This window comes from Podarcis vaucheri (assembly GCF_965113315.1).
Source record: "Podarcis vaucheri genome assembly, chromosome: 7".
Taxonomy (NCBI): domain Eukaryota; kingdom Metazoa; phylum Chordata; class Lepidosauria; order Squamata; family Lacertidae; genus Podarcis; species Podarcis vaucheri.
Genome location: NC_138765.1, coordinates 38,162,921 through 38,187,414, shown reverse-complemented (window position 1 = coordinate 38,187,414; position 24,494 = coordinate 38,162,921). Strand labels below are relative to the sequence as shown.

Genomic DNA, 24,494 nt, shown 5'->3' with positions numbered 1-24,494 from the left:
TTTGGCCTTTGACACAGCTGTCCACTCCCTTCGCCTTTCTTCTCTTCATTATCGTGGTTTTCTGCATAAGGTTTCATCATGGTTTCCATTATAACTTTCTCATTACCCTGAAGTCTCTTTCAATGGTCCCATTTCTTCAACTTTCCCATTTTCTGTAGGAGTTTCTGAAAAAGGATTGCTCTTCCTATCCCCTCACTTTTGCCCCATTATTCATTCATTTCATTTTCAATGCCATCTTTATGCTGATGATCTGCAGCTGTGCAGTTCTTGATCTGAACTCTTCCCCCCACCCTGCTTTCTCATTGCCATATCTCATTGGATGAATGGCTCATTTCTTAAAACTGATTTCTCCCAAAACTTATTTCACTTACTTTTGAAGGCACTTGGAATTTCTGCTGGGGTAGAGGCCAGTCTAAGTTTCTGGGCTACAAGGCAGAACTCTCTGCATTTTTCCACGTAGTGTTAGGGGCAACAGCATGGCATGTTGCTGAAACTTACAAATCCACCAAGTGCATTAAAAGAACAGGAAATAAATAAATGGAAGGAAAGAATGGCAGCCACTTCCCATAAAGTCATGTGGATTTGATCTACCAGATCAACACTTATGTTAACCAGGCTGAGAATGACTAAGAAGTAGAGACCCCTAAAATTTGGGTGGGGCTAAAAGGGTCATCTACTCCACCCCCTGCAATGGAGGAATCACATCTAAACAATCCCCAACAGGTGGCCATCCAAACTCTGTTTAAAAACCTTCAGTGAAGAAGAGTCCACCACCACAGAGGTGGTAGCACAGAAGAGCAAGGGGGAGGGGTGAAGAAGAGGGTGGGGGTCCAGTAGCAGTGGGAGGCATAATGGTGGTGGGGCGTCAGCAACCAAAGCTCTCTTGAAAGAAGGGCCAGCCCTATGCTCTGTAAATTATTTGGAAGCTTCTGCTATTTATATGAAGCTGCCTTGAAAGCGGGGGCGTCAGCATATAAGTCATCTAAATAAACACAAAAAGTGAAATGGGTCTAAGATTGTGTTCATGTCAGCACAGCTGCTGTTCCATGATGGCCACAATGGGGATGGGGTGGGTGGGATAGAAGTACAAACTAAAAGGGGGAAAGGTGTTTCATTAGCTAATTTATTTTGCTGGTGGGGCAGGAGAGAAGGGGAATGAATGGAGAACTCAATCCAGTCTGAGCAGGAATCTGCCTGGCTCAAGGCAGAGGGAGACACACCTGGCAGAACCACTCCAGGGACCAGGTGAGCCTCATCAAACGCAGCCATTTTGCACACCTGTAAATTGCTTGAAAGCTGATAAATCACCCCTCAAGCGCCAGTTAATCAAACGCTGATGCTTATCTCTCACTGGATGGTTGAAAGAGGGAATTCCTGACACCATCTTCCTCCTCCTCCTCCTCCTGCTGCTGCTGTTCATAGATTTGTAATCATTGAGTTAAATGATATCCTGATCTGTACTGAAACCACTCTGTGTCCCCTGGCAAAGTGTGATATGGCAGAGGAAGCTGCTGGGCGATTTTAATCCCTTTTCTCCAGTGGCTTCCTCCTCTTTCACCCCCCCTCCATAGTCTGAGGGGGGGGGGAAGCCAACACAAAACTCTGCCCTCTTTTATATACATTGAAAGGTATGTGGCTTTCCTGCCCTGCCCCACACCACCCTGGTGCTCCCCAGTGGGACCAGAGCTAAGCTCCTGCTTGAGTGTATGGCCACACCTCTTGGCATTTACCAATTGAACTGGTGATTATTGAACAGGCAACTAAGACCTGGGAGACCAGGATTCAAAACCCCACTCAACCATAAGCTCACTGAGTGACCTTGGGGGCCAGTTACTGCCTCTCAGCCTAACATACCTCACAGACTCATTGTGGGGATTTAATGAGGAGTGGGAGAAACATATATGCCATCTTAAACCCTGTGGAGGAAAAGGAGGGATTGAAACTCAATAAATAAACAAACCTCACTTTAAACCCTCTAATGGCTTCCCCTGGCAGTGTCATAAAGTTATTGTTACAAAAGCCCAGCGCCTGTCCCTCTCTCTGTCAAGCCATGGCCAGTGGCGAAGCTGCGTGCTCCAGCACCAGGGGCGGAGAGCAAGCGGGGGTGTGGCTGGCGCACGTCTCGGGGGCGTGGTGTGTGCCCTGGGGGCGTGCTGCCCAGCGCAGTGGGGGAGGTGCACGGTACGTGTCCAGGAGGACAGCCGCAATGATACCCCCCTCCTCGATGGTCCCGGGAGCAGTGCACTCCCCTGCTCCCCCCGTTCCTCCACCAGTGGCCATGGCAAGAGTGCATGGGATCTGAGGCACCCACACGGGGTCTGTGTACCTTTAGAAGACACAGAAGACACAGCAGAGGCTGTTGTGCTTTAAGGAATAGGGTTTATTTGCCTATTTGCACCTTCCATCTGCATGGAGGGAGTCCAGATCTTACAGCGTGGCCCAAAGCAGTGCAGGCAGTCCTTCCTTCTACCTCACCAAGATGGATCTCCCCCTTCTTCCTCTTTCTTCTTCCCAGAAGCACCTTGCTCTCCCCCAGAGCAGTTACCCCGGCAACCTTTCAAACCCTTGTCCCTGTTCACATCTCAGGGTAGTTCTCTTGCATTGGCAACTACTTTCATTGGGCCCTCCATGGCTCTCTATTGTTCCCTTAGCATGGCCAGGCTGGTTTGCATAACCCAGCCCAGGAATTCCAAGTCTGGCACAGCCCTGCAGTTTATGTCTTAATCCATTCCCCAATTAATCAAAACCCTGGCATTTCTTAATTTCTAGGGATTACCCCAAATCTCTAACACCATTAAAGAACACTGAGGGGACAAGACAAAACCTTATGAAGCTCCACAGCACAATTGCTGTGGAGCCAAGCAGGAGCTGTCAGTGCTACCTTCTGAAATCTATCCTGCCAGTAGCAAAGAGGGCACTGCGTGACCTCCTGAACTTCCAGCCCATGGAGTCAGTCCAGCAGCAGGCCACAGTCAATGGTTTCAAAAGCCATTGGCAGGTCCATGAGAACCAACAGGATCACACTCCCCATCTCTTCTCTGATCATCCCTCAGGGCAACCAAGATGGCTTCAGTGCCAAACCCTAACAGAGAACCTTGTTGGAAATGATTCACCTAGCCATGCCTGAACTTGCAAAGCCAGCACCTTGCCGCCAAAGGGGATATATTTGCAGCTAGGAGAGAGCTGTTAACAATTTCCCAGGTACCAAGTGGGCTTCTTAAGGAAATCATGTATATATATTCATATATAGAAAATATTTATTTACCTTTCATAAAAGATCTCAAAGTGGTTTACAATAAAAATACATAAACCCAGTGTAGCTACCAGGGCTCTTCAAACGTGCTTTGTGGGAGGGATATTGCAAGAACGTATCACCGTGTTCTTGTCTGTCCCATGTTCTTTGCTAGTCCTGCTGGATATTCAAGTCCTTCTCCTGCTATGGTTCATGCCCGCACAGCCACTCCAGTCAAAACAGCTACATACTTAGCCTTATGACTTTTAATGTTGGAACTGGGCAAACTCTTAGCTGCTGCCTCCAGTGGCATTTTCACAGCTCTCCTTGACTCTTGGAGGTCTCCTTTGGGGCACTCCAGCCAGAACAGCAGCTGGACCAACACCTTGGGCAAATGAACCACGGCAGTAAGATTTGCAAGCCGTATCCCCCACCCACCCACCACACAAGCAACAAATGCAAGATCTCTGCCCCACTCACATACCCAGCAACTAGGTGCATAAGATACATTTAATTTGTTGGTGCTGTTCCTCTCCCTACATGCACATCAGCCCCTTCTTTCCCCTGCCACAGGCACGATTCCTTCTTTGAGCACACAATTTAAATCCTGTAGAAAAATATATTTATTCTATGCCTGCACTTCCAGTCCAAGAAAGAGTTGTGGAAATCAACAGCTGGTCTCGGGACTGCTGGCCCCAAAGAAGAATCTGTGCAAGGCCCAGATGCACGTACGCACACACAAAACATCTTAAGTACCTGAGCAATAATCATCACTACTGAGTGGCTGTGAAGAGGCATCACCTGAAATCCCAAAGGCATCTGCTCTGTCACTAACACTGCATGGACATCCAGAGATGTCCTGATGTGATTTTAATCTAACCACCTCTCATTGTGAGACCGACACTTTTGATGGGTGCTTCTTCTGGGTTAAATTAATTCAGGTAATTTGGATTTATTGCCATGTCTCTTGCCTGCAGAGCCCTCGCTGTGCGTTTCCTGGGCAAGGTGTGGTTTGGCAAAATTAGTCGGAGTCGCACCAATTTGCGCTTGTTTAACTACAGCTTCCTCCCCCACTGCTATTTGTTTATCTCGCATTTATTACCCACCTCCAAATCCAAGTTAAGCACTCAAGGGCTTTTTCTAGTCGCGCTAATGGAGGAGAAGAGATGCATCATTTGTGAATAATGTATTATGATGATACAATTTGGGTCTCTTAGCTCTAACCACAAAGTCCCGCCTTACATTATTTATAATTTACACACACCTTCGTAACATTTATATGTAAATATTTAATGCCCAAAGCAAGTTAACTCTTTGTTCTTTTTAATCCAAAAGTTAGAACAAGTGCAAGTGAAGAGGGCCGTTGCTGATTGTGGGGAGAGGGTAAATTAATCTCTGAATGAAGCACTGTGTATCAATAAACTGATTGATTCATTTCAATTACAGTCTTGAGTCTGTGGTCTTTTATCACCTACTCCAGGGGTTGCTAAAGTGTACATTCAGACCCAGAGCAGACTGGGGGTCTAAAATGGAGGAAAGGGTTGGATTGGATTGTCCTTTGTCTTTTAATCACTTGGATAATTGAAATCCAGCCTTCTGCAAACTTTGTTTTTAAGAAATGGAACTACATCAAAACCAAAGTGCATCCAGTCCTTTAAATGTCTTTTCATAGCAGAAAAGTTGGTGCACTACTGAACTCTGGAAGGAAAGTATTCTTTGAAAAAAACTGCAATGGAGGAGATCACAAGAGCTTTTACTGAAATGCCTGCACCATCTTCTTCACAATAGTGAAAGCTGAAAATAAGTCTGAAAAAAAATGTATTTGAGCATTGTTTAAAGTGTGCTTCAGTAGGCAAAGCCAGGCAGTTGTGCATGGAGTGTGCAGCTGAGGGCTGAGTCTAGGGAAATACTTTTTTTCCTAAGAACAAACTATAGAGAAATGAAGCAAAGGCACCTATTTATACATAAAAGATATTGGCATAAAGACAAGGAGACCTGAAGTTCCATCTCAGACTACGGAGGCTTGCTTCAGGGCCATTTCTAGGAAATACAACAACGACAGAATTGTGTCAAGGATCATGTAAAATTCAGCAAGGAAATGGTTTGCTCCTGAGTTGAGCAATGAAACCACAGGAAGGTAATATCCTAATGCCATCCTACAAATCTATGGTGCTACCGTATTCCTCGAGGAAGGATTTCTGGCAAGCGATGGGTCGCGCCTCACTGTAGTTGGCAAAAATGTGTTTGCTAAGAGTCTTGTGAACCTGATCAGAAGAGCTTTAAGCTAAATCCTGAGGGTGAGGGAGACAATATAACAGATAACAGAGGAATACCTGGTACTCGGAACAATAGCTTCACTGATGTACAGGAAACTGATATGGTGCTCCAGAAACTTGCTAAAGAACTAGAAACTACAAGGAGGACGGAGCTAGAGGGAACAACTCATGGGTTCAGTTGTCTCTATACTAATACACAGAGTATGGAAGACAAGCAAGACAAATTTGAGCTCTTAATATAGGAGGGCAAACATGACCTAATAAGTATTACTGAAACCTGGTGGGATGAGTCTCATGACTGGAATATAGAAATTAAGGGTTATAACCTGTTCAAAAGGAATAGACTAAATAGAAAATGAGTAGGGGGATCATTATGTGTAAATTATTATGTGTACACTTGTGAAGAGATCTATGAGCTGAAAAATGAAAGGCAGATATATGTACAAATTGGAGGATAGGGAAACAACAGTGGCCTTACTGTGGGTGTCTGCTATATCAATACCAGGAAAGGTTATAGAACAGCCAGTCTGTGAGCACTTAGAAAAGGATGTTGTGATTACTAAGACCCAGTATGGGTTTCTCAAAAACATGTCATGCCAGGCGAATCTCATTTTTCTTTTCTTTTCTTTTTTGGGGGGGATAGAGTTACAAGCTTGGTGGATCAGGATAAAGCTGTGGACCTAGTGTATCTTGATTTCAGTAAGGTTTTTTACAAACTCCCCCATCATGATATTCCTGTGGAGAAGCTGGTAAAACGTGGACTGGAAAAGTTAACTGTTGGGTGGATTTGTTGCTGGTTGACTGACCAAACCCAAGATACCCCCCTTCTGTTTCCTTCCATTGCCCACCTTCAGTGAGGAAGATCAGGACTCTTGGAGTTATTACTTTATTATACAAAAAGCATTTGCTCCGGTCCTTTTAAAAATTATGGCACTGTAATTGGAGTTCACATCCCTCCAGTCACAGCAGGCTCCGAGCCAAAGGAGATGTTGATCTGATAAACATTTAGAAAGACAACGGCGTCCGAGACCCAGGAATTGAGTTATCTTTGTTTCTGACAACTTTCTGACTAACAGCCCACCTTGGCAAGCAGGGGTCCCTTCCTTTGACTTGGGTTTGTCTGATACAATTAGAGACTGGTGGAATTAAATGGCCTGCAAGGAGGGAGGCTCCCCAAGGGTGGGGGGCAAAATGCCTGAAGCAATCTCCTCGCAGAGCAGACAAGTGACACTGGCTGGTGGATCAATATTGTCTGTGTTATTAATATCAAAAGCATATTTACTTTGTTTTCGCTTGCCTGGCCATCGTCCAATTCAGGGCCATGGCTGGCCCGAGCCATTTGCGTGCGCCATAATTTACTTTGCTGCGTTTTTAAGGTATTGTTTTGTCAGGGCCAATAACTGTGATGTTATAAATGATCCCACAGTCTCTCACTCCCTCTTAAGGGTAGATGCAGCAAAATTAATTTCTAAAAGTTTCATATCAATTACTCCCGTCCTTGAGTTATGCACGGGGACAAAAGCGCAGGAGGCTTCAAGGCATGGAGGGAACAGTACGAAGCCGCTTAAGGACCAGCTCGGGCATTTGACTGTCCCCTAATAAATGCATCAAATTAAACAACACTTGAGCCAAATAAATATTGGCCACTTAGCAAAACGAAACAAAACAAAAAAAACCCACAGCATTGATTTTTATGGTGAGCAACATTTACATAATAAACCACTTGAGCAGAGAACCTGTCAGATCATGAGCAGATGCCTTGTGGAATTGCCACAACAGCTGGTGTCACTCCAAGAGGACTTGCTGGATTTCAAAGGAAAGAAAAGATGCAGATGGGAGAATCCCCCGACTTCTTCGACTCCTGCTTGAAGAAGGAGTGCTTTTCAGCTGGGAGGAGGGCTCTGGCGTCCTTGATGGGGAACACCAGCTTGGGGAAGCCGTGTCTCTCCCCTCCTCTCATAAGACTAGCACTCATGGGCATCCAATGAAGCTGTAGGCTGGAAGATTCAGGACAGATAAAAAGAAGGATTTGTCACACAGCACAGAGTTAAACTATGGAACTCACTCCCACAGGAAGCAGCGATGGCCACCAATCTAGACAGTTTTATGTGACGATTAGACAAATTCATGTGGGCTATGAATCTCATGAGGATGAGAGGGCTATCGATGGCTACTACCCAAGATGGCTATGCGTTGCCCCTACAGTCGGTGGCAGCAATGCTTTTGAATACCAGATGCTGGGAACCATGGGAAAGGAGAGTGCCCTTGTGCTCAGGTCCTGATTGTGGGTTTTCCGCAGACATCTGGTTGGCCAGCGTGAGAACAAGATGCTAGACCGGGTGGGGTCTTCTTCTGTTCCTCTTTTCTTCTTATACCATGGTCAGTTCCTGGGGTGCCACTCCTTCTGCCTTTGGTGATGCTGCTGGGGGCGGGACACAGAGTGGGTGCCTCTGCCTGCCTCCAGCACTCCCCTCCCAAAAGCCAGTCAGTCAGGGACCCCTGGGTGGCAATTTCCAGAGGGCAGCTCCTGCTGACTGGGGGGAGGGGTGATTAAACAGAGCCTGAATTCTCGGCTTTGCAAAAGCTCTGCGTCTATTTTCGGGGGGTGGGGGGAAGGGGCGGTGACTGAGATGGCAGCCTTCGATCCCTTCCAAACGGCCTGGCAGTGCAATCTCCTTTCCCAGGGACTGCCTGTGGCTGCCTCTTTCCAGCAGGCCCTGACATATGGAAATGCCTTGTATTCCTATTGATTAGACACTTAAGCATTCTCTGTGTTAATTATCTTATATTTATATTCTGTGGGGAGGAGGAAGAAAACCGATGCTTGCATCACTCACCCTGCAGACAGGCCCTCACAGGGCCAAACTCTTTTTGAATGCAAATGCTGCCAAGGTGAAGAATGGGAAAGGCAGAAAGGCAGGGTAGCTGCAGTTGCAAGGAAATGGCTCCCCTGGGGCTTAATGCCATTCTGCATCCCATGGGGCATCTGCCATGGGGCAACATTGATTCCCTCCCCCCCATGTATTTGTGAAGTGCCCCAAACCTGGGCACAGAATTCCAGGGAACCCCATTTCTGCCATCCCTGGACATACTCACTCAGGGAAAGGTCCTGTAGGACTAACAGAGGCAGAGAAATATTTTGGAGAACCATGTCTGGAGGTGGCAGGACCAAAGATGGGGAGGGGAGAGAAATTTGATCCACTTTGCATGAACTGCCCTAATGTTAGGTTTCTGTTATGCCACTGTGCAGTGCTTGGAATCACAAGATTCTGTTTACATTCCAGACTGTTGGAAGTCTCACGGGAAACGGCAGGCGGATGTTGATGTTACTGGTTTCCTGTTTTTTTGTTCCAGTTGGTTCTCTGTCTTTCACAGAGAGCAGATGCATATTCTTTTCTGTCCTGCGTAGTTAGAAATAAAACGTAGCAATGTATTTCTCGCTCTTCTGCTACTGTTTGGATACTCTGCGTAATGGGAACGTGCCTGGAGCCTCATCAAAGGCTTAGGTCGTTAATCACCGTCGGAGGAGATTCCAAAGACTCCACCGGTGGAGTAGAGTTCCGACACCTAATTCCCACCTTCTCAGTAAATATGTGGACAGCAACACAGCTGTTCTTTGAAATTCTCTCTTCTATGAATTTTGCAAATGTAGTTTCTCCAGCCAGGGGATGTGTATGGAAAGGTACGTAGTAGGATAAAACGTGTGTTAAAAAGGCACAGATGCATGAAAATAACTTCCAAAAATACATTGTATGAGGGGAAATCACTTTGTAAGACATGTGTATACTAGGCACAATGGCATACAAAATTGTGAATCTTAGGAGAAGTTCACACTAAAATGCTGATGAATTTTCATGAGGACTTTTAAAAAGAAAACACACACACAAACCCATGTGGAAATAGAAAATACTGAGGATCATCTAGTCCAACCCCTTGCAGTGCAGGAATATCAGCTGTCCCATAAGAGAATCAAACCTGCAGCCTTGGTGTTAGCAGCACCATGCTCTAACCACCTGGGCTATCCAGTTGGCTGTTTTATTTATTGCATTTCTACCCCACCTTTTTTTCTCCAAGGACCTCAAGGTGGTATACATGTTTCTCCCCCTACTCATTTAATCCCCACAACGACCCTATGAGGTAGGTTAGGCTGAGAGGCAATGACCGGCCCAAGGTCACCCAGTGAGCATACTGGCCAAGTGTGGATTTGAACCCTGGTCTCTCCCAGTTCCTGGTCTGACATTGCACCATGCTGGCTCTCAGTGTGGCCTCACAAGCCACCCAGCTGCCTTTAAAATGCCTTATTGTGCCCCTCTCTCTTTTCTCCATAAATGGCCTGACATTACATTCCTCCAAGGGTTTCAAGGTGACATGTGCACACGTATACACACACACACACGGCTTTCCCTTCCTCACCCCTATTTTCACAATGACAACCCAGTGGTGCTAAATCAGGGCTAAGCATCTCCTGCCCCCACTGGGTGTAATTATTATGTGGGAGCGATTCAATTGCACCAGCACAACAAAATTGAAAATAAGAGCCGTTTGACAGTGGAACAGACAACCTCAGAAGAGGATGAACTTTCCTTCATTGGAGGTTTTGAAGCAGAGGTTGGGTGGCCATCTGCCAGAGATTCTTGAGCTGTGATTCCTGCATTGCAAAGGGTTGGGCTAGATGACCCTTGGGGTTCCTTCCAACTATGACTCTATGAAAAAGAATCAGGCTTTCTGCTGCTTGGAAAGCAATGGGGAAAGGCATTCAGTTGTGTGGGATGAACTGGTGATTAATGGCATGATGTTTAAACGCCTTGCAAGCAAGCTGGGGATGGGTGCAGAACAAAGGCTCCCCGTTCTCCCACAAACCTATCAAGGCAAATAGCTATAACCTCACCTCTTTGTCAGCCTGCTGCCAGCAAATCAGGATGACGAATCACTTAACAGGTTGTCTGGAGGGGCCCTAAGAGAGACTGACTGGCCCAATGTCCCCCCTTTGTGGCTGAGCTGGGAAACTGCAGGCCCCCCAACAGGGGGCTTAAGCAGAAGGTGACCAATGGTTCGTGCAGCCCTGGGCAGTGGGTGCGAATGGCTTGAGATTTAGCCTCATGCACAAAAGTTCAGACTGCAGTTTTGCCTGCCAGGGCCGGCCTGCCCATGAGGCAGACTGAGGCAGCTGCCTCGGGTGACAGAATCCCATGGGACAGTGCCCCTGTAGGCAACCCGCCTGCCCCTGCTGCCACCACTGGAGAAGAAAGGTAAGAAAAAGCTTCTTGAGATCTCATGATCCCTGTGTGGCCCTGATAAGCAATGCTTCCATGTGGGGGTGGAGGGCAGGGGGTCACCTTCCCATTTCGCCTCGGGCGGCGAAACGAGTTGGACCACCCTTGTTTCTGGCTACCAGTCTCCTAAGGATGAAAGACCCTGTGTTTCAAGTAAGTCCTGGGTCTTTTGATGGCGGCTGCTCCTCATAAATTGCCTAGATCAGGTTAAGTAATGCTCCCCTGCCCCCTTCTCCAGCTTGCAATTTCCCTTCCTGATGTCCCAAATTTTGGTTCAGCCTGCCCTATTGCAATTACAGCATAGCTGCTGCATTGGTATAAATCTAATCGACTTTTTGGCCTTGTCAGATTAAAACCTACCTCTCAGCCCACTGCAGTCCTCTAGATCTCCTTAAATCTGTACTTGGCTGAGGATTTATGGCCAGGAATTGCATTTTGCAAAATGATTAAAGTTACCAAACAGCCATAAAAAGTTGCAGCGGCAAATATCATTTTTTTGAAAGCCTGCTTAATTTATAAGAGGTGGAAGGTTTATTGTCATTTAGAGTCCACAGTGATGCAGCAATTTCACATCCCGCTGGTGCTTGTGCATAGACGGCAGCTGGCTCATTGGTGAGTTTTGCATGTTTTAAAGTACCAAGTTTGGATCTGAGGCTGCCTGCAGAAGCGGGGAAATGTGGGACTCAGTCACAGCCCAGCATTCTGCTCCTGGTGAGGCTCAGCCCAGTTCCTTTCCACAAGCAGGAAGGGTGGGTGAGTGGACAGATGGACGGGCTTTCTGGCAAGGGGATGCTGGCAGCTGAGTGAGCCCTTCTGTCCTGACTGAGCCCACCCCCCATGAGAGCTACCAAGGGTGTTTGGTTTCCCCTCTCATCAGCACATCTTTAGAGTTTGCATTTACCTGATGTGGTTCTCCTTCAGATTTTGATTTCCATAATTCTGATGCAGTCAGGTGAGAGGGAGGACCCACTGGCGGCCCTTTAAGCATCCCAGATCTTGTACCTCTTGGCTAGCTGGCTGTTTAACAGGGAAAGTGCTTATCCCAGCTGCATCCATGCACGAAATCCGCACTCGGCACTTGTCTGCCAATTATTCTTAATTGGCTGGGACAACAGAACGGTCCGACTTGCTTGGGACCCGGATCCTGCAATTTGCTTAGGGCAGATTTCACTATGTGTGCTGAATTTTGAAATTCCTTAAATCATTAGTATTTTAGGAGGGAGAGTAGCGAAGCATTGCAAATGCGCACAACACCTGAACTCAGAAATGTGCTCCCTGCTCTCCAGGAACATTTATTCCAAAGTAATCTGCTGCCACAACTACACCTGTTTGCTATCAGGAAGACGGTCACCTTTAAGATGTGGGCACGTTCATTTCAGTGAGTCCACAATGAGTATGTCTAGCAATGGTTATCACCTATTTGAATATAATTTATACATCTTTTTGCTTTTGCTTTTTTAATAGGCTGCTTTTCAAACAGAAGACTTCACAAAGTGGTTTACAAAAATATGCACCAACAAATAAGCCATAATGCAGTTTTAAAACATGATGAAAACAGACATTCCATGACATTTGCAACATACAAAATACTACTAAACTCACAATATGCTGAGAGTGCTCAGACCAAAACTCCAAAGACAACTCCAAAGTGAAGGGGAATGTTGAGAAATGTGGTATTTGCGTGGACACTGGCAATTTTGAAGAACACGACCCACCATTTAAAGGTGAACTAGGAGACCTGGATTTTTTTATTTTATTTTATTTTTTTATATGGTGGGACTTACACTTTAGGTACAAATTTTCAACCTGCACCAATGAAGGAAATTTGGTTTATCTTGATGGACCCTTTTCCTGAACATACAATGCGAAAAATACTTTGATATTCGACTCCTGGAATTGCTGGTTTTTTATTGATTAAATAAAGTTGATTGCTTAAAAATAAGAAGAAGAAAAAAATACATTGCATCTACATTTTGGAAAGCTTTTCTGACCATTTGGACACCTCACATGCTATCGTAACCAGATTTTGCATGGTGGTTCCTGAGATCAAGGAGCAGGTTTTTGCCTGTCTTTCCATACAGCTGGATTCCATTTTGAATCGCGACGGAGGGATGAACTTTTCAAAACCCCTGATTTTAACCCCTGATTTTAAAAAATAAAAATAAAAATGGGGGGGGGTGTCCTTAGAATTCCTGAGCTGTGCCAAATGCGAGGCTGCTGTGTTCTTATAATTATCGGGTATTTATGGGGAGCCCCTCGGGACATGGTTTCCTGTGGGAAAAGAGCATCTAAATAAATTAAATTAAAAGAAAATCACCTGTGGAAATCCCAGGGCCTGCATGTGGACTACCGAAGTGGCCTGCAATTTGCTGGTGGTTGTAGAGGATCCCTTGTAGAATGCTGCTAACTCTCTGACATGGAGTGTTACATGACCTTTGGGGTCCCTTCCAACTCTACAGTTCTATGATTCTGTGGGTGCAAAGCCCTGCAGCATCCATTGTCTTCAAGGCGGGGAGGAGGAGCACAGGCCCTTGGGCTGCCCAGCCACCCTCCCCCCCTCTGTGCCTTCCAAAGGGGCTCCTTTTAAGAAAAGCTTCAATGTATGAAATATAAATAAGCATTAGCCGAATGAAATTAATGCTTCCAATATTGTTCTAGGTTTGCTCATATGCAGCAGCCGTTTATGAAATTGCAGGGGGATATTAGAGTTATATATTTGCAACCTGTCAACTGGCCATTCCCTCTCCCTTCTCACTGCTCCGTACAGGAGGGGAGCTCTTTTAGGATAACATCAACCTTGGTGAAATACATCATGTTTCACTAATATATCCTCAAATGCCTGGTAAAAAGGCCTTGCCCCAACAACATATGAATATTTAAATGACAGTTAATTATTCATAGCACAGCTTTATTAATATTTGCTGCAGTGAGCCGGTGGGGCAGCACTGACGCCCCTCCCCCCATACCACCTGCAGCGGCTGGAGGCAAAGGTGGTTCTGGGACTTGGGTGTTTCCACCCCTGGTGGGCTGGGGAGTGGGGAGGAGAATCCATTTCAGACTAGCAAAAGGACTCTGCCTGCTGGATCCGATATCTGGAGAGGTCAGCCCTGGCTCATCTGAATGCCCCCTCCCTTCCTCCTCTAAGAAAGGGTCCATATTAGCATTTCCATGTGCGTGGGGAGGGGGATTCAACTTTTAATTATTTAATATTGTTCAATTTCCTTTGCAGACTGCCATCTTGTTTTACGAAAGGTGTCATATGAATACTATTTGAAATGAATAGTGGGTGTAAATGGCATTACAACTTTGGAATGTCATATACTGGCTATATACCCAGATTGCAGCTGGGGGAGGGGGGGTCTCCACCACTTTCTATTTTGATTTTTGCATTCCAAATAGAGGTGAAGCTTTCCAGTGACTGGCAACAATAAAGGCTCTCTGATCAAGGCCCTGAGAACCGTCCCTGGAACTTGATTGGCACTTTCATTCCACGTCTCCACCCCTGCGGTGAGGATCAGATTTCAGTGGGGAATTGTGCATCTCTCACACAGCTCTGTCAGCAGGTTGCAGGCAACTTTCCACTGTCCTTTGAAACCTGGGTGGCTTTAAAGGAGGATTGGAAAGATTCGTGAAGGAGGATAAAGCTATCAATGGCTACTCGCCATGATGGCTATGCTCTGCCACCGCTGTTAGAGGCAGTCATGATTCTGAAGATCAGTTGCTGGAAACCACAGGAAGAGACTGTTGCTTTTCTGTTATGGCCCTACTTGAGGGTTTCCCACAGGCATCTGGTTGGCCCCTGTGAGGACAACGTGCTGGACTAGATGGGCTGTTGGCCTGACCCAGCAGCTGTGCTCTTCTTCTCATGTTCTTGTGACCCACATGATACACCGAGGAGCAAGGAGGCCATGAGCCCACTAATTGCCCAAGCAATTCTTTGTGTCAACCTCCTCCTCATTTCCCCTGGACTGGCATTTCTGTGGCTGAATCCCACTGGGAGGGAGGGCCGCCTGCCACGCTTCCCAGGCGCATCCGAGGAGTTTAGCCTGCAGCACTTGGATAGTTGAAAATTCAAGATCCGTGTTGACTGCCTAGGAGGCCACCGCACAGGACTCAGCCATTTTGCAATTGCACCTCATTAGACATGTTTGGGGGTTTATGAGGGAGCTGCAAGTATAAATATTATATTTGCCTCCAGGTTATCTTTAAAAATGGATTTCTCTCCTCCTCCTCCTCCTCCTCCTCCTCCTCCTCTCTCCCCTCCCCCCTCTGTTTTTGTTGTAGCTTGTCAGCCCCTCTATCCAGCAAGTTCCCATCTTCAGGGCACTGCAGCAGCACAGCGTTCAAGCACCAGGCACCCTCTCGTCAAGGGCTGATTAGCCAGGTGATGCCCTGCCAATTAGGCCAGGCTGCAGCCAGAGACAGCAAGCAGGGGAAAGTCACCCTCAACCAAGGAGGAGGAGGAGAAGTATCTCCAGCTTGTCCTTGTGCTGCAAAAGCAAGGTGGACATCCAGGATGGGAAAATCACCCGGTGCTTCTCTGTGCCCCGAGACAATGAGTTTCTGACAAGAGGGAAGCAGAGATGCCTTTGGTTGGTGTTGCTGAATCAGGGAACTGAGCTTGTGCATCGCCCACCTACTAGCCATTTACCTAGATGAGGCTCTCTGCCTGCATTCTTCCCGAGATCTTTCCACACCATTCCTCAAAACTCTACCGCATGCAAAAGGTTCATTTGCCCTCCCTAGCAGGAAAGTCTCAGAGGATATTGTGGAGCCAGGAACACCAGAAAGATTGGCAAAATGCTCTCCTGCTCCTCCACCTGGAAGGTGGAAACGTCTCACAGCAAAGCCTTCAGCCCCCATTCTTCCCTGCCCACCATGGTCAAAGAAGCCAAGACCCCTCTCCTTTCAGAGTCCTGGAAAGATAAAAGGAAAGAATCCTAGAAACTACTGAAGTTGGGGGTGGATTGGTTGGTCACTGCCAGATGAATGAAAAGGCTCCCCACACCTTCGGGAGTTGGCACATGATGTTTGGGGTCTTACATTTGATCAAGCTGAGCAGTTTTTCAGATGATTCTTAGCATAAAATGCCAAGAGGAAGGCGCTCCATTTGTTTCTTAAAAAAAAAAAATCAATGAGATGAAACATTCCCTCTAGACCTATAATATTTATTTCAATGTTCTGTCAATAAATATAACAAGGTTAGCTTTCTATCAGGTTAGTTGGAAAAATCACTGAAGAGAAGTTCCATTTGTTAGACTTGATTACAAAAAGCAATCAATAAGGAAGAAATTGCCCCTACTGCTATTTAAAAAAAGAAAGAAAGATGAAGGGTTCCATGGACCCATTCTGGGGTAGATATTGTTACATTCTACCCCACTCTCCAGCTGTGTGAGACTTCAGGGGTTCCACACACCTACCCTGGTTTGGTTTCCTTGGAATGAAAGTCAGTGGAGACTGTGGTGTCTTTAGGATATATGCAAAAATATACACAACCTGAGCATAAGATGGAGGGGCTCACAGCATTGACACCCCAGCAGATCACAGCTTTGGATCCAGCACAGATCAAGCATGGCTCTGTGCCTCCAACTTCCAGCTTGCTCCCAGTTCAGACACACCACACTGACTATTGTTCTCCTACCTAGCAGTTAGGTGATGGGGTTGAGGAAAGGCCCATCCAGTAGCTTGGAGGACACCATCACTTACAGTAGTAGTACAGTGGTACCTCGAGTTACAAACACCTTGGGTTACCAACACTTTGGGTTACAGACTCCACTAACCCAGAAGTAGTACCTCAGGTTAAGAACTTTACCTCAGGATGAGAACAGAAATCGTGCGCTGGTGGCAGCAGGAGGCCCCATTAGCTAAAGTGGTACCTCAGGTTAAGAACAGTTTCAGGTTAAGAACAGACCTCAGGAACGAATTAAGTTCTTAACCTGTGGTACCACTGTATGTCTTGCAACCTAGTTCATGATTTTGGGAGGCTGACAAGGACACTTAAGTGGTGCTGGAGAGCAGGTGAGGAGGAGAGGCTGCTGCCGCCACCAAGGCCCAGTATCCTATGGCACGTCAGCTCTGAGGTGCAGGCAGAGAGCAGGGCTGCCCTGGGTGGGAAGAAAGAGGAAGTGGATCAGAGCGCAAGGAATCTTGATTTATTTATTTTTAAGTCCTTTGTGTATCCGGGTCTAATCTTGCCCCTTTCTAAAATTTGTTTATTGGTGTGTGTTTTTCCTTTTGCAAATCTACCAAATAATAAAATAAAATAAGATCAGGATTCACGGGTTTTCTCAGGACAATGGAGGGTGTGTGTGCTGGGTCCCATTGGTGAAGTGGTGATGGCACTCTCCCTTCTTCAGATAGGAAATGCTCTCCTGTGGGGGACAAAAATGAGAGGGCGAGGAGGGTCAGTTGTGAGGGGGTGAGAAATGCCTCAATTTTCATCTGAGGAAGGCTGAAGGGTATGTACATGTTGGATGTCCAAAATCCCCTCTCTGCCTTTCCGTTTCACCTGCAGGAGTGGGGAAGGGTGGCCCACTCACTGCAAGTCCTCAGGTGCTGAGCAGGGAAGAGCTTGTGAGAGGGAGGGTTGCTGTGCAGACAATTAACACCCCAGTTAAGCAATTAGAGGCCTTTGTAATTATTCACTGTATTGCACAACTGTCTCCTGCTTCAGAAGGAAAATGAAAGCACAAGTTTGGGATGAAACCACAGTTGGGCATTTCTGGGGCCATCAGAGACTTGGCATTGCCCAAATAACCAGGCCCAACAGACGCCTTCTAGCAGGTGAGCTCTCCTCACACCAATGTGGGTTTTGTTGGGGGAGGGGGGTCATTGCCCCAGAGAGGCACCTCACTCATTAATTAATTTATTTGTGTACATATTCCCCCCCCATGCAAATGGTTCCTCCAAAGCAGGTTCCAATAAGAACCTGAGAAGGGGGTTGCTAGTTACAAATGCCATTAGCTTGAGGATTACATTGGGGTCTTAACTGGCCTTTGGGGAAGCTTTATTCACCCTTAATTTCATTTCTTATGTTTTAAACGTATTGTTAATTGTTGAACGTTAGTGCTGTAGCCATGTTAGGATTTCAATTATGCATTGTAATTATTGTACGGCTGAGTTTAGACTTCTGTGGAAATGCAGCCTGTAACTAAGCTGGCTGAGAAATCCAGTATTACTGGACTAGTATAAATACACCTTTTCAGGGAGCACTAGATGGTGTTAATTTGGGTCCATTTCATCCTGACCTCAGGCCTGGGTTTGGGATAGGAACAGCCTTGGCTGTCTGGCAGTCATTTAGAATCATAGAATCATAGAATCATAGAGTTGGAATAGACCACAAGGGCCATCAAGTCCAACCCCCTGCCAAGCAGGAAACACCATCAGAGCACTCCTGACATATGGTTGTCAAGCCTCTGCTTAAAGACCTCCAAAGTAGGAGACTCCACCACACCCCTTGGCAGCAAATTCCACTGTCGAACAGCTCTTACTGTCAGGAAGTTCTTCCTAATGTTTAGGTGGAATCTTCTTTCTTGTAGTTTGGATCCATTGCTCCGTGTCCGCTTCTCTGGAGCAGCAGAAAACAACCTTTCTCCCTCCTCTATATGACATCCTTTTATATATTTGAACATGGCTATCATATCACCCCTTAACCTCCTCTTCTCCAGGCTAAACATGCCCAGCTCCCTTAGCCGTTCCTCATAAGGCATCGTTTCCAGGCCTTTGACCATTTTGGGTGCCCTCCTCTGGACATGTTCCAGTTTGTCAGTGTCCTTCTTGAACTGTGGTGCCCAGAACTGGACACAGTACTCCAGGTGAGGTCTGACCAGAGCAGAATACAGTGGCACTATTACTTCCCTTGATCTAGATGCTATACTCCTATTGATGCAGCCCAGAATTGCATTGGCTTTTTTAGCTGCCGCATCACACTGTTGGCTCATGTCAAGTTTGTGGTCAACCAAGACTCCTAGATCCTTTTCACATGTACTGCTCTCAAGCCAGGTGTCACCCATCTTGTATTTGTGCCTCTCATTTTTTTGCCCAAGTGCAATACTTTACATTTCTCCCTGTTAAAGTTCATCTTGTTTGTTTTGGCCCAGTTCTCTAATCTGTCGAGGTCGTTTTGAAGTGTGATCCTGTCCTCTGGGGTGTTAGCCACCCCTCCCAGTTTGGTGTCATCTGCAAATTTGATCAGGATGCCCTTGAGTCCAACATCCAAGTTGTTGATAAAGATGTTGAATAAGACCGGGCCCAAGACAGAACCCTGTGGCACCCCACTAGTCACTCTTCTCCAGGATGAAGAGGAACCATTGATGATCACCCTTTGGGTTCGGTCAGTCAGCCAGTTACAAATCCACTGAGTGGTAGCATAGTCAAGACCGCATTTTACCAGCTTCTTTACAAGAATATCATAAATAATTTAGGTCAAAGAATGGCTGGGGAGGGGAGATGGGGCTTCCTTACTGGTTCTTAGAGGCTTTGGATACCATCAGTCATGGTATCCTTCAGGCCCAACTGGCTGAATTGGGCTTTGGGTGGGGGGCAGGCATAGTATTGCATTGCCTCCAGCCTTCCTTAGCTGTTGATCTCCCAGAAGGGGCTGCTGGTGGCAGAAGGGTCTGAGTGTGACCTTCTGTGCCAGCCTGTGGCCTTTGGCCCACAAGGTGTTTCAAGGTTCCTTCTTATCCACTCAGCTATTCAAAAACTGCATGAGGCTGCTAGGAAACATTTTTCAGAGGACTCGTGGTCATCCATATGTGGATGGCAGGCACAGTTCTTTCTCCAGCCACTCATCCCAGGGCTGTGGAACTCTTGAACAAGTGACTAGAAGTGATTTGGAGGAGGAATAAAGGTGAACAAGTGGAGCTCAATCCAGATAAGAACATAAGAAGAGCTTCCTGGATCAAGCCAATGGCCCACCTATGAAGCTTTGTTCTGTTGGTTGAAGAACTGGTGGGTTCAGTGGCAATGTTTTGCAAGGAGTTTGCTGCAGTGGGTCATGCCAGACAATCAAGGAATCATGGAATTGTAGAGTCACAAGGGACTGAAGGGACTGTCATTTAGTCTAACCCCCGGCAATGAAGGAATCACAACTAAAAAAACCAACCCTGACAGATGGCCATCCAACCTCTGCTTTAAAACCTCCAAGGAAGCAGAGTCCACCCCCTTCCAAGGGAATCTGTTCCACTGTTGAACAGCTCTTACCACCCAAAAGTTCGTCAGAATTTCCTTTCTTGTCATTTGAATCCATTGGCTGGGATCCTCTCCTCTGGAGGAGCAGAGAACAAGCTTGCTCCATCCTTCATGAGACAGCCATTCAGATCTTTAAAGGTGACTGTCATACCCTTCTCAGTCTTCTCTTCTCCAGGCTAAACAGACCCAACTTTCTCAACCACTCCGCTTCATAAGGCTTGGTTTCCTGACCCTTGGTCATTGTGGTTGCCCTCCTCTTCACACCTTCCAGCTCTGGGTCAAGCATCTTGGGTGATTTGTCTCCCTATCTGGAGTGCTGCTTTCTGTGTACGATTGAAATGTCTGATTCTTTCTCTCCCAGCCTCCCTCCACTTTCCAAAGCACGAGTTCCGGTTTTGCTGTGGCCTGAACTCTAAGCAAATGCACCCCACATTCACGGGGGACACACCAGCCATGGCCCAAATCACAGCGAGCTGAGCACTTCTCAAAGTGACATCTCTGCTCCTGCCGCCACTTTCAAAAGCCAGCCGTTGGGCCAGCAGCCACACAAGTGAGCCTTATTTATAGCCCTCCCCTGTCTGGCTCATTTCCTCCAACTTCCCCACCAAACGATCTGAATAGAAATGACACTATTGACTATCTGGGCAACAATAAAGCCCTTATAGAAATAAGATTTTTATAGTTTCAAGACTGCAGGCCTGAAGAGCATATGAATTACAGAAGGAGAGGGAACTCCAGCTGAGCCCATTTGAAGAGACCACCTTTTGCTGGGGCTTCTGCTCAGATGATGGCTTCTTGGGCTTGCTTGGTTTTTACAGCTTCCGTTTAGCCTCTTGCAGAAACTACACGTCAATAAGTAGACTACCTTGCATAGCTTAATACTGAGGTACAGCAACCAAAGGGGTGATGGGGCCTCAATTTGCTGCTGGTTAGCAAAAGAGGAGTGAAATGCAATCCCATCTCCCCCTCCAAAAATAGAACAGACCATTTAAAATATCTTTGCATGTTCAGCTCGAAAACTGTTTTGCTATCTTAACGTAGGAGGGGTCTTAATTAGCTTGGGTAGGAGGGCTCTTTAACTGTTTGCAGGGTGCAATTTCACCACGTGGGTGTGAGAGAGCAGCACTGGGGGGGGGCTCCCTTCCTAGATGCAGGAATCCATATGAATCTTTCTAAACCATCTCAGTACTTCTAGCACAATCTGGTGCATGTCTGCTCATATTTAAGTCCCTTTGTGTTCACTCAGCCTTTCTGCTGGATCAAGCCAATGACCCATCTGGTTCTGCATCCTGTCCTCACGGTGCCCAACCAGATGTCTGTGGGAAACCCACAAGCAGGATTCGAGAACCAGAGCAACTCTCCCCTTCTGTGGTTTCCAGCAACTGGCATTCAAAAGCACTGGTGCCTCTGACCATGGAGGCAGAGCATGGCCATCATGGCTAGCAGCCACTGACAGCTCTCTCCTCCTCCATGAATTTGTTGAACCCTCTTCTAAGGCCATCTAGATTGATGGCCATCACTGCCTCCTGTGGGACAGAGTTCCATAGTTTAACTATGCACTGCATGAACATTAGCCTTTAACAAATTGTTACTGGCCACTCCAATTTCTTTTGAGCAGTGCATGAGATTACAAGGGGTCCTGGCACTCAACCAGGGTTTGTGTTCCTTTGGGGGGAAATGAGGCACAGTGGAGTCTGCTGTGTCTTTGAAATATGATTTATTTACTCATATTTAGCCTGGGAGCTTTCAATGGAGAGAGATTTCACAGCATTCACATCTTTGGAGGAGCCCATCTTTCACAGCAGCCCAGCACTGGATTTCCAGATATCTCCATGCCTCTCTCCCAGCCTCCTTGCTCACCAAGAAGATTCTGGCCTTCACGGCTGCTTACCCAGTCTTCCCCTTCTTCTCCAACCTCTAAATTTCAAAAGAACACATTTTTCCCATGTGACATCACACTTCCAGTAACCTGCTACAGTGGTACCTCAGTTGTCGAATGTAATCCGTTCCGGAAGACCTTTCGACTTCCGAAACATTCAAAAACTGAGGCGCAAAGGGCAGTTGGCAAAGTTAATGGAGAAAAAAGAAAAACATGCAGTGGAAGCCATTCGACTTTCAAGGCACGTTCAAAAACGGAAGCAATTACTTCCAGGTTTTCAGTGTTTGGGTTCCAAAACATTCAGCTTCCGAGACACTCGAAAACCAAGGTACCACCATATTTACCCAGAATTCAGGCAGAGGGTCAATGACCGGCCATTGTCCAGTAATTATACCTTGATGGACCTTCTCCCCAGGGGATTTTCTGGTTTAGTCTGCATTTTAAATTTTGTTGGTTTCTGCTCTCTTCACTGTGCAGCAAAGTGCTAGTCACAAGACAATGTTTACATTCCACGTCAGAGTACTGTTGGGTTTTCCCACGGGAATGGGAAGCTGGATGTGACGTACACTGGTTTCCTGTTTTTCACTGTTCTCTCGGTGTTCGTTTTTCCGAGGAGAAGGATGGTTGCTTCTCTGCTCCAGCAGAGGCAAGATGCATGTTTGTAATTTCTCAACAATGAACTGAAAATAAAGCAACTTTAAGCATGTGGCACGTACTGTTCGTCATTCCGTTGTGCACAGGACTCTGCAATATCAACATTTTGGTTCCGGGCCCAGAAAGACGTAAATCAAACTGAGGAATGCCGGCAGAGGAACAGAGGAACGGATCGCGTTATCTGCTCTGCGCGTCAAGTTTGATTGATGAAGGTATGTGCTCATGCTCCGGGAAGCCTGCCAGTTTCTAGTTTATGGTTTTATGGCTGGACTTTGAACTTTTAAAGCCGTTTTGCCGCGATACAGTTTAAGGCACAAGCTCACAGGCTTGGATGGCTGGGGAAAACGAAAGTACTTTTTAAAAGTGCTTTTGGAAGAAGCTGCAGTACTGTGACGCAGCTTGTTTAAAGCAGCGGAGATGGCTGAAGCAAAGCTGGTTGATGCTTTTGGGATTCCTAAGCTCAATAAGAAAAATTACACGGAGTGGGTGCAGTATGCAGAGGCAATTCTGCGGAAAGAAGGTCTGTTTAATGTTATTACAGACAACCCCCCAGCTCCAATTACAGCTGAATGGACTGCTAAGGATTCCAAAGCACGGGGAACGCTTACGTTGATAGTATCCCCAGAAGAGCTCTGTCTGTTGCGTGGAAAGACCACAGCCAAAGAAATTTGGAACTCTTTAAGAGAGGCTCACTTGAGGACAGAAGCTGGTTCCTCAATGTACTACTATGCCAAGCTGCATGGTATGGCTCTTGCTGAAGGTGGAGATGTGCGTATACACCTGATGGAGATGCAGAATCTGAGACATGAGTTGCAACAGAGAGGACTCAACTTTCCAGAGGCTGTGTATTCCTTCATGATACTACATTCTTTGGGTCCAAGTTGGGAGTCCGTTGCCACTCAGATTGCTGTTCAACCAACTGCTCAGCTCACAGTAGCCTATGTTACTGCCGTGATCCAGAATGAAGCAGATCGCCGGGGTGCTAGCTGCATGGATAAGGGGGAGTCTTCACAGACGTCATCCCAGAGTGCAGTGGAACCACCAGAGGGCGCCAAAGCTTTGAAGGCAGTGAAATGCTACTCATGTGGACGTCTAGGCCATATGAAGAGGGAATGCAAATATCCCAAGGCCAAGACAGAGCAGCGCAGCGGAAGTTCATCGCGTGGAAAAGGCCAAAGCAAAGGCAAAGGTCCGGTGTCCAGGACAACGCAGCACAAGGCAATGGTCTCACGCTTCACTCCAAAGGTTGCAAAGGTCCAGAAGACGTCTAGATCTTTCTTCGTTGTTGATTCAGCAGCTACCCACCACATGTGCAACGACAAGAGACTGTTCGTGTCTTTTACACCGCAGGAAGGTGCGATTCACCAGGCGGATGACCACACGATCCCCAGTCAAGGCTACGGAACTGTTGTTCTTCACAGTTTGGACTTAGAGATACAGGATGTACTTTACGTTCCAGATGCCACACACAATCTTCTCAGTGTGATGCAGCTGAATGAACGGAACATTGACGTTTCCTTCAAGAACAAGAGATGCACCATCACAAAGAAAGACGATTATGTTTTGCATGCTGAATGTGTTGATCGTTTGTTTGCTTTGTATTATGATGATACTTGTTGCATTGCAGGTTCTAACAAAAGTTTGCATGCAGGATGTATTCATGATTTTCACAGGAAATTTGGTCATTTGCATTTTGAGGCAGTATCTAAAATGCCTACCTTGGTTGAAGGTATGACTATTAAACCCTGCAGGTACCACATGAAGTGCAAAGCATGCGCAGCAAACAAGGTGAAAATGGCTGCGAAAGGTAAGGTGTCTAGTAGGCAAGCTACAGAACCATACCAGATTGTTCATGCTGATTTAATGGTCCACTATCGCCCTCTTTGGGTGACAATAGGTTCTTCATGGTTCTCATTGATGCATTTTCCAGGTATATTTATGTGTACAATCTCAAGCAGAAATCAGAGGCTTTTCCTAGGTTCAAGGAA

At 46.5% G+C, this 24,494-nt stretch overlaps 1 long non-coding RNA gene across 1 annotated transcript; it reads right to left on the bottom strand.

Moving 5' to 3' along the window:
* Positions 1 to 6,378: 6,378 nt before the first annotated feature.
* On the bottom strand, positions 6,379 to 8,766 carry LOC309536675. The gene is made up of 2 exons (XR_014221692.1): positions 8,605 to 8,766; positions 6,379 to 7,505 (listed from the first exon to the last, which is right to left on the bottom strand). It is a non-coding gene; the product is annotated as an uncharacterized lncRNA (long non-coding RNA).
* Positions 8,767 to 24,494: the final 15,728 nt, after the last annotated feature.